The 14,882-nt window shown below is 45.9% G+C and overlaps 1 pseudogene across 1 annotated transcript; it reads right to left on the bottom strand.

Annotated features, from left to right (window-relative positions):
* Positions 1-1,147: 1,147 nt before the first annotated feature.
* On the bottom strand, positions 1,148-4,924 carry LOC307069707 (uncharacterized protein CXorf49 homolog; annotated as a pseudogene). Its single transcript has 4 exons — positions 3,685-4,924; positions 2,286-2,362; positions 1,787-1,895; positions 1,148-1,243 (listed from the first exon to the last, which is right to left on the bottom strand). The product of its transcript is annotated as an uncharacterized protein CXorf49 homolog (transcript).
* Between the last annotated feature and the right edge of the window lie 9,958 nt (positions 4,925-14,882).

Genomic DNA, 14,882 nt, shown 5'->3' on the forward strand with positions numbered 1-14,882 from the left:
ACAGAGTAGGATCGAGAGCCTCCTCCAGCGAATCCAACATTTCGAGCATCCCGACACCCTGCCGTGGGGTTTGGTGACTTCTGCATCCTCCCCCGCCTATGCTTTGGGAATTTAACGACAACCCTTGAACAAAACAGATCCGACCCTTGCTTTTGCTCATTCGATGCCTTACAGAACCTGGACCAGCCTCTACTCCCTTTACTCCCTGAATCACATCTTTCTCCCTCAAGGGAGATTATCGCTGATTACTTTTATTCACACACAGGGACACACAGTCACCAACCTTGAATGTCCTATCTACCATCATACCCCCTTTTGTGTAGTAAAACACCGGTCTTTTGGGAAGGGTGCCAGGCAGAATCACTGCACTCAAACACAGATCTGTCCGAGTCTCAGGCTAGTACAGCCCTGGGTCCCGGCTGAGGGAAGGAAGTGCTCCCCAACCTCCAGTGAGGGGGAAATTGAACATGGAGCTCAGACTCAATCTCGTGTGTCGTAAAGAGGCAGTCTGGGAGATTGAGCTGGGACACAGAAATATAATTTCCAGGAAGATCTGTGTCATGGGGCTGGTGGAAGAGTATTTGACAGGGACCATGCAAGAACACAGACCTACTAACCACCCTTGCCATAGAACCTGACGGGCCAATTTCCACTCAAGGGTATAGAGACGACCAGGCTGGAGGAGGGTGGTCAGCTGGTGAGGGCAGGGAGGATGTGAATGCTTCCAGATTGGAGCTCTGGAAGGGGGTCATGAGTTCCTGCTGATGGGGAGGGTGGGTGGCAGAGATGAATGGGAACCACCAGACCCCAAAGGAGGAGGGTGGTTTGGAGAGAATTAGAAGAGGGCCTTCGGGGGCAAGGGAGGACGTGTCAATGTGGCCAGGGAGAGCACACAGAGGACCCAGACCTGGGGCAGTCCGCTGACTTGACTGCAGGGATGGTAGCAGAGGCTTGTCCAGAGTCCCCACCACAGGATGCGACAGATACTGTTCTGGAAAAGGCTCTGACGTGGAGCAGTGCCCCGCCCCGGCACCCTAACCCTACCCCTACCCCTCCAGAGAGAAGGCAGAACAAATAATATTAGAGGTACTTTATTTGGAAACTGCTGTGAAACTGGGAAGGGGGCAAAACAAGGGTAGAGGAAGCCCTAGCTGAGGCAGAACAGGAGGGAACGAGTTTGGCCACAGCTCCCGGGCTCCAAAGGTACCAGCTGCTCCTCTTGCAGGAAGACGATGGGCTCAACCTGTAAAACAGCAGAGTCAGGGAAGAGCCTCAAGCCAGGGCCAGCCCCCAGCCCTGCTCAACAGCCAGGACTGTGGGAAGGGGTACGGTGTGTGTAACACTCACTTCAAAGTGTCAGGATCATGAGAGCCATGTCCTTCATGGTGTCTGCAACAGGGACAGGCATTAGTAGGCACTCCAGAGAGAGGGATATGGAAGCCCGTCCCCCTATCCCCGTGAGGAACCGCGTAGCCCTGAAACCTGAAATCCCCTCCAGACCCGATGCAAAGAGCTCCGGGCCAGATCACTCCCCACCACCTGAATTGAATGTGGAACTGGTTCCTAAAGGGAAACAAAGTGTGCCAGCAGCTCTGATGCTGTGGGCCGTGCCACAACCAGTCAGATCTCGTCACACACACAAACAAACAATCCAACAAGAACATTAGAAGCCACACCAAGCAGCAGTTCAAGGGAAAATCAACGAGGCATCTCTAAAAGTCCTATCAGAACGAGATTCCCTAGGACTGGTCTGGTTGGCAAAGTGTGCATGCAGTCCAGACAGTACTTTGCTACTTGTACACTCGCCCAGTTGTACATGCACAGCCGGCTCCAGGGCCAGGCCTGCTAGGTTCTCCTCCCCACAGTGATGTTGGTCCCTGCGAGGCCGACTGCACCTGCAGCCCAGCCCCACCCCAGGTGCCCACCCGGGTTCTGAACTAAGACACCGCTCTCCGTCCCTGGTTCCTCATACCACGTTTCTTCTTAAGGTCGTCTACTTCTCTCTGTAGCACGAGACACTAGGCCAGCAGACACAGGAGGAAGAGAAATGATTAGTATAATCTGGCCTCCTCTCTCCTCCACCTTCTCCTCTCCACCGGGCCCTGCACCCCAAAGCCGGGTGGCTAGAATGGCAAGCGCTCCTCAGTGGAAAGCAGGTGGGCTCCCTCCATGGGGTACGTGATGGGGGCAGGGGAGGGGTGGCCCCACACATGTCAGCTGAACTTGGACCCAGATCCCACCCTCGAGTTTGGGCCTGCATTTCCAGGAGCCAGACGAAGCATTACCCAAGGACAGCTCGGCATTCCCAGTGGCTGCTGCGGTGTTTCCGGTCTTGGGGGATGGTCAAGTGGCTCCCAGTCACCTGAGAGGGAAAGGACACACAATCCAGCTTCCCAGGCTCCCAGTGAGGTGGAAAGGGTCAAGTGGGGTCTACCGTGAGGTGAGGCAGCACCACCCTCTGCTGGCAACCAGCCGCCCCTGCTCTGTCCAGAAGCCCGAACCTTCTCTCTGGGCCTGCCTCCTCTGTTACCCGGGGGCAGCCATTTCACCATTGTGGTCCCCAAGCTATGTGCCTCTGGATTCGCCCCTCCCATAGCTGCAGCCACAGCCAGCACGTGGGAGAGCAATGTGGGCGAAAAGGACTTAACAGAAAAGGCTGTTCCCCTGTAAATCTGCACCCGGAGGAGCTGTTTGTGGCACTGCCACTGATCAGCCCCGCCGCACAAACACCACACACAGGCTCAAGGCCAGCCCTGCCTGCACCCCGTCTCCTGTGGGAGAAGCTGCCTGGGAGAAAGGCTGTGCCCCCAACAGAGACAGAGCCAGAGCTTTCTGCCCTCCACCCCTCTCCCCTCCCCTCATATCAAACCCACGACACTCACCTGAGGGGCCAGGCCCACTGGGCATGACTTCTCCCTGGTTCAGGGCCAAGGGCTCTGAGTTTCCTGGATCTTGGGGGCCTCTGGGGTCGACCTCGCCACTGCTGGCTTTTCCACAATGCATGTGCGGATAAGATGTCCCTGGCCTGTGAGCTGGCAGCTGAAACAAAAATTTTTCACCGAGTTGGACTAAGGAAGTGTGTGTGTTTGTGTGTGTGTGTGTGTGTGTGAGAGAGAGAGAGAGAGAGAGAGAGAGAGAGAGAGAGAGAGTGAGTTGTGTGATTCGGGCCGGGGTGAGGCAGGGAATTGGGAAGGGAATTGAAAGGCTGATCTCATTAGCACTTTCTCCCTCCGTCAGCCCCAGGCCAGCAGGCAGAGGTGATCTAGGGACAACAGTGGGGCACTGAGTAAGCCCAGGGCCCCTGCAAGGAAGGTCTGGGGAACACCTAGGAAATAGGATTCAGGAAGCTGTTGAGTCTAAATCCTGAGGCTTTTGGGGGAAGCTTTTAAGGGATCCCCCGACCCAATTCAGCTACCAGCCCTCCCTTCCATCCCAGCCCGTCTCTCAGAGGACGCTGGAAACAGGCCAAGGGTGGAGAACCAGGCCCAGCACACCCGAAGTGCTACCTTACTGTTTGTCCCTAGTAAAAGGAGCCCGATCAGGCATCATAATGACCCAGTGACCGAGGGGCACCCAATGACGACCCCTGAGGGGTGGACAGAGGCAGCATGGGTGAAGACGTGTGCTCTGGGTGCGGTGGGGGCGGGGGAGAGTGGGGAGAGAGGAGGAGCCTGGCCTACTCACTTGGCCCTTTGGGGCTGGGTCTCTATTTGGGTCCTTATCTTCTCCCGCCACAGCTTCAGACTCCATTGTCCACGTGACCACGGATTTCTTCCCAGCGCTGGTGTGCTTGGCCTGTTTGGTTCCGGAAGGGACCAAGGTATACCTCTTGGATCTCCCAAGCAGCGGAATACCAGAGACTGGGGGGAAGGTGGCCGGTTCCAGCGGAGGTGCCCAGATTCGCTGCCCCCAGGAAGGGAAGTTTTTCCCCAGGGCAAGTGTGGAGGCTCCCCCGAGGGATTTCTTCTCCAGGGTCCCCTTCTTCCTAGGAGTGACCTGCGGCAGGCCACCTGCCGTAGCAGCAGCAGCAGCAGCTCCCGGGTAGCTGGGCTTGCTGCCCCCGTTCCCCCAGAGCACGCTCTGCATTTTCTTAGGGGAAGAGATGCCCTGCCCTCCCACGCCCTGCCTTTCCACAACCGAAGAGTCCTCGCAGAGCCGAGGACAGGGAAGAGCCTTTCACGTGAAGGAAATTCTCCCTGACTTGGAAATTCGAGTGTCTGGGAGTGTCCCCGGGATCCTCGGGTCTGCTGGGCTCGGCCTGGCCTCCTCCTCCGGGGTAAGTACTCACCGGCATCAGCTCTGTCTCACTGAACTCATCTGAGGACTCGGAGTCGGATAGCAGCCAGGCCAGGCCTTCCTCGGAGAAGCGCTGGTGATCCGCAGCCACGTTCAACCTACGCTTAGTGGCTCTCTTAGGATTCCCCCAGGCCCGGCCCGCTTCGGGCCCACCGAGGTGGAGAGGGCCGGCCAGAGCCGGCGGCGCTTCCCCACAGCTCTGGGCGGTCGCTCCTGGACCGCCGGGACCCGCCTCGAGGCCGGCGGACACTTCGAAGGAGGCGCAGGGCTCCGCTAACGGGTATGTGCAGAAGCCCAGCACGTCCCAGTCGTACAGCTGCTGCGTGGTGCCCGCCGCAGACTCCTCGGCCAGGTCCAGGAGGTCCCTCGTGTCGTCAGCCGGGGAGCCAGGTCGGCCTTCGCGGCCACACAGCACCGGCCCTCCCGCTTCTAGCATCTCCCGCTCTGACTGGAAGCCCTTGGGATCCGGGCAGCCACTCCCGCCCCCGCCGCTCGGCGGCTTCCTGGGCTCGGGGCCTGGGTCGGGTCCCCGCGGAACTGCGCGGCCGGCCGGGTGGACGCCGGCTTGCTCCCCGCCCTCTGGGCCGAAACCCGTTCCCCACACAGACACCTCATCTGGGGAGCTCATGTCGCGACCCGGGCGGCCGCGGAACCGGGGCGACAGTTGATGGCCCGAGTCGCGGTCGCCGTCACGGCGGACGAGGCGGGGGGCGCTCAGTGAGCAGCGTCAACCGCCTCAGGCGCCGCACGAGCTCGCCTCAGACGACACGACGCGCGACTTTCAGCGCACCTCCCACGCCCGCGCCGCGGCCTCCTCATTGGTCTGGCCCCCGCCAACCAGCAGGCGCCTTGTTCTCCTGTCCCCTCGAGGCCTAACCAATGGGGTCGAGTGCCTCTGCTTTGCCCTCAAGCCCGTGGGCGGTCCGAGCAGTTGGCTGGTGAAGGGGATGGTGGGAGTGCCTCCCTCTGTCAAGTCTCTCGACCCGCCTCCTCCTGTCCCGCCTCCCCTTTCCGGTTAGAGTCACAGCTCTGAGCCTCCGTTTCCCATCTATACAGGGGATCGGGGAGTGAGGGCGCCGGGCTCCAGGGGTGGTGAGGATGGAATGTCAAGATGGAGGCACTGGACGCCTAGCACGCGCCGAAAGCATTTGACAGTCTCCCTTCCACCGCAAGCCTTACGACCCAACAGGAGAATGGGCATAGGAGTCCCGCAGTCAGTGATCAGGGGTCGGCCAGAGAGCAAAGGGATTGTATTTTCATTCTGTATGGTCTCTGTCTCAACTGCTGCATCAAATGTGGCTCAGCAAACGTTATTGGCAGGCGGGTTTAGCGGACAGACTGGGGTTGGCGGACAGATTGGGGTTGGTCTCGCTCCATCAGCCCTTCCCCCTCTCTGAGGCAAATTCAAAGAAGAGGAAATCGCAGTGGCCAGTTACACCCCAAAAGATGCTCGCCACCGCTGATCCTGGAGATGTGAACTAAAACCACGAATCGGGTTTCACACACTAGGTTGACAACCTTCAAAGAGCTTAACCATTCCGAGGGTGGGAGAGGTGAGGAGCAAACCCCTGTGGCGGTGGTGCAAGAGACCCATTTGGGAGGTAATTTGGCAGAATCCATTGAAAGCAACTTAGTGCCAGCACGGACTATGCGCCTGGCACTCTTCTAAGTGCTGGGCATAAATAGTAATGCATCCACATGACACGCCTAGAACTCTAGTACCAGCTATTACTGGCCTCTTACCGGTGACAAAACAGGCACTGAGAGGTTCAGCCACTGGCCCAAGGTCATTCGGCTCGTGGGGATCAGCGGCAGGGTTGAAACCAATCAATCTGACTCCAGAGTCCTTGCTTTGAGCCCAAGATCTTAAAAAGGAAAAAAAATAGGTATTTCCTCTATGTTCTGGCAAGTCCCCCGCCTGGTACTTCTTCCCTAGACACGCTGGTACCTGCAGTGTACAGGAGCCCATGCACAAGGGTGTTGGTGTTGGGAAAAACTGGGAACACTCCAAATTCCCGTCAGTAAGGAAATGGATGAATGCAAAGTGGCTTAGCATCCAGTAGCATAAAGCGTGGCAGTCCAACAGAATGCATCAGGCCATTCTCACAGCTTTTGAAAGCATCCTCCTAACTTCAAACTGCAAGTTGCAGACCGATGACTTTGGATTCACATTTGTAAGTTAAATCACTTGCGTGCGTGGGCACACACACACACACCAGTCAATCCTATGTAATATATGAGAATTTACTTTAGTATATGTAGAAGTATGTTTTAAAGTTTTTATGTATGCACATCCAAGGCCTACCAGTTGTGATGGCAGTGGGTGTGGATAGCCAGGTGTCTCTCAATTTTTCTTGGAACTGTCAGTTCTCAGCTTCCCTGAGCTGAGCAGTACTGATGTCTGGGTAGGGGTCCCTCACTTGGTTTCTATACGACCCTTGGGTGTCAGAATTTCCCTTGTCTGCCACTCATCTCCTACTCTGACACCCCTCCATTCCTCCCATACCTTCCTTCTGCTCTTACCCGTTCATACTCCTCTGTCTTCAGTCACCTCTCTCTCCTGCATCCTGCTCTGGCTGACCTCCTGGAGAGTCCTGGCGTGTCTGAACCCCTCTTGCCTATGGAACTCAAAGGCCCAGTTTTCTGGTCCTGAGTTTCTGCACCTGAGAAGCTGGCCATGCTGGAGAAGTTATAGAGCAGGGGAGAGTGGGTGCACTGTAAATCTGCAATTCTCCTCCTCGAGCCTGCCCCCGATGGTGGCTGCCTGTTTGTGGATACCGCCCTCTTCCACTTCTCCCAGTGACTTTTTAAGTCATGGTGTGCTATTTCAAATATGTTAAAATGGATAAGGAAGGATATAGCAAAATCTCCTGCTTCCACCAGCATCCTATGAAACATCACTAGTGGATCCAGTGGAAGCCTCCGTCTTCCCTCTCACCATTTCCATTCCCTTCCTCCCTCCCCCATAGAGAGACTCCCGGAACTTCTCACCTTCTCCACTCTCTTCGTCCCTGTGGCTCTCCTACCTCCTCTTCCCATACATCCCATACGTCTCCAGTGATGTCACTAATCTCTGCTTTAACCCCCTACACTTACCAGGATCCAATACTGGTTTTGACTTACATTCTTGGCCTGGGGTGGGAGCCAGTGGCAGAGGTTCCTCTTGGCTTTCCCCACCGTGATAGCTCTTACTCCACAGACCAATGACCCAATGTGTAGGTCATTGCTCCAACTGCCAAGTGTATCACTTAGAATTATCAGCTTGGGGACTGGAGAAATGACCACTGTGTTTGTCCAGGGACCCAGTCAGCTCACCGTGAACTGATCTCTATCCCCAACTCCTTTTACTGCCAGAACCTCATAAGCCCCACTCTAATGGGGCCCCATCATGACACTTTGGGCTTCCGGGATCAATGTCAGCTCAGAAACTGTGTCCAGTAGTCCTAGATATGTCTGTGTCCGGTGCCAGTGTGCAGTCACCCAAGCATCTAAGAAAAGTGCTATGAACATTTGCATACAGATTTTTTGTGAATATGTTTTCATTTCTCTTGGGTAAATATCTAAGAGTTAACTTGCTGGATTGAATCATTAGTGTATTTTTAACTGTTTCCAGAGAGTCTATACCATTTTTTGCATTCTCACCAACAATGCAGGAGAGTTCTAGCTGTTCCTCAGTCTGTCTAGCACTTGGTATTGTCTGTATTTTGTTTTTATTTCAGCCATGCTTATAGCTATGTTGTCGTATTTCATTCTGGCTTTAGTTATTTCCCTAATGACTAATGAGGTCAAACATCTTCTCAATAGCTTACTGACCATCCAGTAAGCAAAATGTCAGTTCGATTTTTTTTTTTGCTCATTGTTTATTGTGTTGTTTGATTTCTCATTACTGAATATCGAATGTTCTTTATCTCTTTGGGATACAAGTTTTTTTTATCATGTGTGCTTTGCAAATATTGTTTCCCAGTCTGTGGCTTATGCTTTCAAAAACAAAGAAACAGACAAAACCCAAATAACACAATTTAAAAATGGACCAAGGAATTGATTAGATATTTCTCCAAAGAAGACACATAAATGACCTACAGGTATAAGAAAAATGCTCAACATCACTAGTCAACAGGGAAATGCAATTCAAAACCACAATGAGTTATCACCTCACAACTGTTAACATGGCCAGTATTAAAAAAAAAAAACTTAAAATAGCAAGTGTTGGCAAGGTAGTGAAGAAAATGAATCCCTTGTGCATTGCTGGTGGGAGTGTAAAATTGTGCACCCGCCATGGAAAACAGTATGGAAGTTCCTAAAAAAATAAAAATAGAACTCCCATATGATCCAGCATTCTCACTTCTGTATATTTACATTTACATTAGAAAATAATTGAAATCAGGATCTTGCATGGATTATTGCACTCCCATGTTCATTGTACCATTATTCACAATAGCCAAGAGGTGAAGACAACCTAAATATCTATCAACAGGTGAATGGATAAAAGGTGGTATATATAATGTATACATATAAGAGAATATTATTCAGCCTTTAAAAAGAAGGAAATCTTGCTATATGCTGTAGTATGGATGAACTTTGAGGATATTATACTAAGTGAAGTAAGCCAATCACAAAGGACAAATACTGCATGTTTCCACTTATATGGGGTACCTAAAGTAGTCAAACTCTTAGAAGCAGAAAGTAGAATCCTGGTTGCCAAGAGCTTGGGGGAGGGGGAAATGGGGAGTTGTTGTTCAATGAGTATAGATTTGCAGTCATGCAAGATGAAGAATTCCGGAGATCTGATTACAACAATGTTCATATAGTTAACAACACTGTACACTAAAAAAATTGTTAATAAGGTAGGTTTCCTATTATGTGTTTTTGTAATAAAAATGAATTAAAAAATAAAATGCCTTATTCAATGGCTTTTTGTATATTCACAGTTGTGCATCTATCACAATCAATTTTAGGATATTTTTGTTAGCCCAAGAAGACGCCCTGTATCCCCTACCCAACACCCTGAACCCCCCCAACCCACCCCCAGTCCTATAGGCAAGTAATAAACTACTTTCTGTCTCTGTGATTTGCCTATTTAGGAAATTTTGTATAAATGGAATCACACAATATATAGTACATTTTGACTGGCTTCTTTCACTTAATATAATGTTTTCAAGGTTCACCCATGTGGTAGCATGTATCAGTACTTCATTTATTTTTATTGCCAAATAATATTCCATGGTATGGGTATACCACATTCTATTTATACATTCATCAGTTTATGGGCATTTGGGTTATGTTTAGTTTGGGAATGTTGTGGATAATATTCCCAAACTCAATGCTGTTAAGCATATTCATATACATTTTGAGTTCATGAGTTTTTGTGTGAACATATGTTTGCAGTTCTCTTCGGTAGATCCCTAGGAATGGACATTCAGGATCATATGGTAACTCTATGTTTCACTTTTTAAGAAAACACCAGAATATTTTCCAAAAAGATTCAACTATTTTACATTATCACCAGAAGTGTATGAGGATTCAAATTTCTCCAAGTCCAAATATTTGTTATTATCTGTATTTTGGATTATAGCCATCCTATTGTTTTTGCAACATGGTATCTCATTATGGTTTTGATTTATATTTCCCTACTGACTAGTGGTTGTGAACATCCTATCATATGCTTATTAACCATTTCTATACCTTCTTTGGTTAAATGTCTATACAAATCTTTTACCCAATTTTTTAATGGGGTCATTTTCTTATTTATTTATTATTCTTATTCTTTATTCTGCATACAAGTTCTCTGGTAGATCTGTGACTTTCAAATATTTTCTCCCAGTCTGTACCTTGTCTTTTCATTTTCTGAATAGTGCATTCTGAAGCATAAATGTTTTAAATTTTGACGAAGTCCAATTTATCAAGTTTTTCTTTTATGGATCATGCTTTTGGTGTTGTATCTAAGAAATCATCGCCTAGCTCATGCGTACAAATATTTTTCTCCTAGGGTTTCTTTTAACAGATTTATAGTTGTAGGTTTTACTTTTAAGTCTCTGATCCATTTTGCATTAAGTTTTGTGTGTGCTGTGAAGTAAGGTTCTAAGTTTGTATTTTTGCATGATATCCAGTTGTACCAGCACCACATGTTGAAAAGACTATCCTTACCCATTGCATTGAAAATCATTGACAATAAATATAAGGATAGTTTGTTATTTCTAAACTCTCAATTCTGTTCCATTGATCTATCTCTATGTCAGTATCACACTAACTTGATTATCTGTATTTTTATCGTAAGTTTTGAAATCACAAAGTGGAATCTTCCAAGTTTGTTCTTTTTTGAAGTAGTTTTGGATATTCTGTTTTGTTTTGTTTTGTTTTGTCTTTCATTTCCATATGAATTTTCTGGATCAGCCTGTGAATTTCTACAAAGAAAGCCTGCTGAAATTTCGATAGAGATTGACTTGAATCTATATGTCAATTTGGGGAGAATTACCATATAAATATTGAGTCTTACAACCATGAACATGCAATGCCTTTCCAGTTATTTAGATCATCTTTAATTTCTCTCAACAAACATCAATTTGTGTTTCTTAGTGCATAAGTATTACATTTGGTTTGTTAAATATATGCCTAAGCATTTTATTCTTTTTGATGCTATTGTAACTAGAATTAAGTGTTCCTTAATTTCATTTTTGGATTATTTGCTACATGTATTTAGCAATAAAACTTGTTTTATATATTACTCTTCTATTCTGTGATCTGTTGAACTTCTTTATTAGTTCTACCGTTAGATCCATTTTTGTGGATTCCTTAGGATTGTCTGTATATGAAATCATGTCATCTGAGAATAAAAAAAACTCCCTTTTTATTTCCTATCTGAATGACTTTTAGCTCTTCTTTTTCCCTGTTTGAACTGGCTCAAACTTCCAGTGCAATAATGAATAAAAGTAGTGAGCATGTCTTTGTTGCTGACTTTAGGGAGAAAGTATGCAGTTTTTCACTACTAAATATGATGTTAGCTGTAGGTTTTTCATAGATATCCTTTATGATGCTGAAGAAATTTCTTTCTATTCCTAGTTTTTTTATTGTTTTTATCATGAAAGGTGGTGAAATTTTGTCACATGCTCTTTCTGTGTCAGTTAATATGATAATGTTCCAGTGCTTTCTTCTTTTAAAATAGTGTGTTACATAAATTGATTTTTACATGTTAAACCAACCTTGTATTTCTAGAATAAATCCCACTTGGTGATGGTATATAATCTTTTTTATATGTTTCTGAATTCAGTTTGTTAATATTTTCTTGAGGGTTATTTCATCTATATTCATGAGAAAGATTGGTATGCAATTTTCTTTATTTTGGATGTCTTTGTGTGTTTTGGGCATCAGGGTAATTGTGCGGATCTCAGCCAATTGATAGTGATACTGTCAGCTAGAAATACCTGGAGGCACTTATCTGTACTCCAAGGCGAGCCCCCACAGATATTTCCCCTTTCAGAACCAATGTTGTGGTTGAACTAGCCCTTGTGGTTCTTATTATAATTGCAAGATGCACCTCAGCAATAACCTTTAGGAGACTTTGAAAGGACGAAGTTTATTACTCACAGGTCATGGAGGGTACATGGCATGGCTTGGACCACACAGAAAGGTTGTGGGTGGAGAAAGAGAGCTGGGACCTGGGGTTATGTTTTTATCAGGGTCAAGAGTGAGGGGCCTAGGTTTTCTCAGATTCACTCTTTATTGGTGACTTTAACACAGAATGGGAATTAAAGCACAAGAAGGGAAAAACAAGCAGCCAAAGGGTCAGTTATCTAAGTCAATCAGAGATCTCTAAAACAAAGGAAACTTCAGGGGTGTGGTGGCCTCGCTCTTTACCTAGTCGTGTAGTTGGCAATTTGTTCTTTTTGATATAGCTGTCTTTGAAGTGGTGCCTCAGCAATCAAAAGCTTAATGTCAGGCACTTGCATTACAATTAAGAAAAAAAAAACTGTCAGAGGCTCACACTACAGTAATATTGGCCTACTAGAGCTATTTTGAAAGTGTTCATTCCTCTTCTATTTTCTGGAAGAATTTCTGGAGTGTTGCTATTATTTCCATCTGAAATGTTTGATAGCATTCAGCAGTGATGCCATCTGGACAGGAGCATCATTGTGGGAATATTTTTAATTATTAATTTAATTGATTGTCTATTATTGAGTCTGTTTTGAAGTTTGTGTCTCTCTACAAATGTTTTCATTGCATATATGTGTCTAATTTGTTGGTATAAAATTTTTCATACTATTTTCTTATGTTTTTTTAAATTCAATAGGCTCAATGGTGATGTCTCCCTTTTCAGCCCTGATTTTAGTGATTCCTTAGGAATCTTTTTTTTTCTTGGTCAGTCTGCCTAAGGTTTGTGATTTGTTATCTTTTTAAAAAACCATCTTTTGGTTTCATTGTGTTGTCCAAAAAATTAATCAATAGTCAATCGAAGAAAAGTGGAAATTTTTATTTGAGCCAACCTGAGGACTATAACCTGGGAGACAATCTTCAGAAAACTCTGAGGACTGTTCCACCTATTGGAGGTAGAACCGTTATATAAGTTTTTGAGACAAAGTAGCATATTAATAGTTTACATAGTCCAACAAGGCGAGTAGTGGGTATTAATGAGCCATTACAGGATTGAGAAAGGAAATTTATGTCTTAAGGAGTTACCTTGCTGATTCCAGGAGGAAATTTCTTTTCTTTCTTTCCTTCTTTCTTTCTTTCTTTCTTTCTTCCTTTCTTTCTTTCTTTCTTTCATTTTTTTCTTTTTTTTTTTTGGTGTGTGGGCATTCCTTTATCTTTTAAGGGGATCTAGTTAATGTATAATGTGATGCACAAATCACACTAAAGGGGAGGGGGTAGTGGCTCAAATGGGCAGAGAGAGAATTTTATGCTTAAAATGTTTCTTGTCCTGCCTGAAAATAATTTTATTTCATTAATTCCACTTTTGATCATTAATCTTTCAATAGAAGGCATTAGGTGATCAAGTATTTGGTCCCTAAATGCTAGGGTGGTTCTTTATGTGCCTTGGGTCCATCATGTCCCTCGATGCTGGGTCCTAATAGCCCGGTTCTTTCTTTCCTTTTAGGGAGTGGTACTAGTAAGATGTCTGGCAAGGACTAACGGCCAATTCCAAGTTGTCCAATAGGACTTGCACCAATTTTACCTTGCATGTGCATTGTGCATGTCCATTATTTTATAGAGAACTATAGATGTGATCAATAGTTTCCAGTTGTTTAGATATCATTATCTTAGTAGGCGCAGGTGATACACAGTGCAAAAAACAAGAAACTAAAACTTTATAAGTTACACAAACTGTAATCAAAGTTGGAAATAGGAGCAACAATATCATTAGTAAAGATTTAAGCCAGTATCCTCTTGAACCATACCATTTTCCTAGCATTTCCCTTAAACTGGGAAGAGGATCATTCAGAGTGGAAATCCAATTTTTCATACGCATCATAAGCGGGGGTTGCATTAGAAGACTCATCAGGTATAAAAGCAAAACATTCACTATGTATTACAGCATAAGCTCCCCCTTGGGAAGCTGTTAGAATATTGAGGGCCATGCAATTCTGTAGGACTGCTTTTCTCATCATGGAAATTTCTGAACTGAGCAAACACATGGCTTGGTTACTATCATTTAAGGCTTGCTGGGTGAATTTTGTTAAAGCCTCTATACGAGTAATGATATCTTCTATTCCAAGTAAAGGAATAAATATTGCAGCCAAATAATCATACCATTGGAAAACTAATTGAACCCAACATGCCCACATTGAAAGCAGGATGACAGCGGCTGTTTTCAAGGCTACCTGTAGGTGACATTGAGCCTAAAGGAAACCAATTGTACACCTTCCTAACCAATCTGGGGAGATCCAAGGTCATAAATTTGTTGTATAAACCTATTGGGTCCTGTTAGAAGCTATCCCACAACTTTAACATCTAGTGAAAACTGTCTTTCAGACATTGAAACATACACCCAAAGGTTATCAAATATTAGGTAGGATTCATTTGAGATTTAAAAACATTTACTAATGTGTATCTGAGGCCATTGTTCTGCAACTTGCAGTTTGAAGTCAGGAGGATGCTTTCTTCTTTTAGTGTCTCTCTTGTGGTTTGATGATTTTCTTCAGTGTTATGTTTGTGCTCCTTTCTCTCTAGTTTTGGTATATCTATAGTAGGTCTTTGATTTATGGTTACCATGGAGTTCATTTATGTTGACCTATAACTATTTGATTTAAACCAATAGTCATATAAGTTCAAACACATTCTGAAAGCTCTACATTTTTTACTCACCTCCCAGCATTTTGTATTTTTGATGTCATATTTCACATCTTCATGTCTATCATTTAACTGTTTATTGTAGTTACAGTTGATTTTACAATTTTTGTCTTTTAACCTTTGTACTAGCTTATTTAACTGGTAAATACACAGCCTTTATGATATAATTGCTTCACCAGTATATTTTCCCCGTCCTTTAATTTCTTATTTCCTGTTGTAGCCAGTGTTTTTTTTTTTTTTTTTTACTTCAAGAAGACCTTTTAACCCTTCCTGTAAGGTTGGTTTAGTATTGATGAGCTCTTTTA

The sequence above is a fragment of the Hyperoodon ampullatus genome, assembly GCF_949752795.1.
Source record: "Hyperoodon ampullatus genome assembly, chromosome: X".
Taxonomy (NCBI): domain Eukaryota; kingdom Metazoa; phylum Chordata; class Mammalia; order Artiodactyla; family Ziphiidae; genus Hyperoodon; species Hyperoodon ampullatus.